General features: G+C 40.3%; 1 non-coding gene across 1 annotated transcript; it reads right to left on the bottom strand.

Annotated features, from left to right (window-relative positions):
- Positions 1–239: 239 nt before the first annotated feature.
- On the bottom strand, positions 240–404 carry LOC131346338 (U1 spliceosomal RNA). The gene has a single exon (XR_009203605.1). It is a non-coding gene; the product is annotated as a U1 spliceosomal RNA (small nuclear RNA).
- Between the last annotated feature and the right edge of the window lie 963 nt (positions 405–1,367).

Raw genomic sequence — 1,367 nt, 5'->3', positions numbered from 1 at the left:
TTTTGTTTTTATAGACCTATATTAATATATTTGTCACAGATACATTACAGCACAATGAAATTCGGTTTTCATCCCAGCTTAGGAAGTTGGGGTCAGCTATGATACAGAGCCCCTGGAGCAGAAAGGGTTAAGGGCCTTGCTTTAGGGCCTGACAGTGGCAGCTTGGCAGTGCCGGAGTCTAAATCCTTGACCTTCCGATCAACAACTCAGACTCATAACTGTTTGAGCCTCTAGTCCACTTAATGAGAAAGAGGACAGTGCACATACACTGTCCGAAATTATACAGCTAAGATTCCTGCATTTGGTGTATTCACAAAGGTCAGCACAGCCTGAGTGTGATGGCTAAGCCTTGCTTTGGGCAAAACACCTCCTTGATCATACTATTGCCCCTGCCGGGTAAGTCACTAATTCCTCCTGCTTACATGTCATTCTATTTTGAGTCCATACAGCAAATTGTGCTTTTATTTGTGTGCTAGTTCTGTGTTTTATTTGTGTTCTAGTTCTTGAGGTTCAAGTCCCATTGAGCAATTGAGCAAGGCCCTTAACCCCTCCTGCTCCAGGGGTGCTGCATCATAGCTGCCCCCTGTGCTCTGACCCCCACTTTTTCAGCTCTGATATGTGAAGAAAAGTATTCCACTGTGCTGTAATGTATGTGTGGCAATAATAAAGGCTTCTCCTTCCCCTCGCATTATCTGTCTCTTCCCTATTAATTGTACATGCGGCTGTTTTGTTTACTTTTCAGAAAAAGTCTAACTGACTGTTTTTGTGCATTTGTTTTGTTCTCTATCACATAAGAGCAACCACCCAGGGAGGGGAATCTTCCCTATCTACACATACCTGAGCTCACAGATGCCCACGATTTGCTACTTCCCATGATTTGCTTAGATTGACAGAAGAAAGAGAGTAACCCACGCCTCCCACCCAGAGAGTATCAGTATGTATTAGTACATACACATTATTATAAACCTTGCATCATAATTATTGTCAGAGCTGCTGTTAGAGAAAACTAATAAACACCTTCTGACCTTGAATTGAGAATTCAGTAGCTCAGCATTATGAATGTGATATCTCAAATCTTCTGCTTCAAATTGTTCTTAGACAAGGGACACAAAATTGCTTAAAAAGGCCCTGAGGGTTGTGTCTGTGTATCTGGAGCTGCTTTTATATCAATAATACAGCAGATGTTTATGGTTCTGCATATTAGATTTCCTTATTTTGTAGAAGGGTACGGAATTAATATTGACCTCAAACTGTAATATATTTTCATATATTTAGAAAAGAGAAAGAAAGCAAAACATTTTTGGAAATTGTCAGTCTTTTCCATTAATACAGCAAAGTTGATCACAGACCATCAATATGCTCAGTTA

This window comes from Hemibagrus wyckioides, linkage group LG25, assembly GCF_019097595.1.
Source record: "Hemibagrus wyckioides isolate EC202008001 linkage group LG25, SWU_Hwy_1.0, whole genome shotgun sequence".
Classification (NCBI taxonomy): Eukaryota; Metazoa; Chordata; class Actinopteri; order Siluriformes; family Bagridae; genus Hemibagrus; species Hemibagrus wyckioides.
The sequence above is the reverse complement of the archived record's forward strand: the minus strand, read 5'-3'. Positions and strand labels throughout refer to the sequence as shown.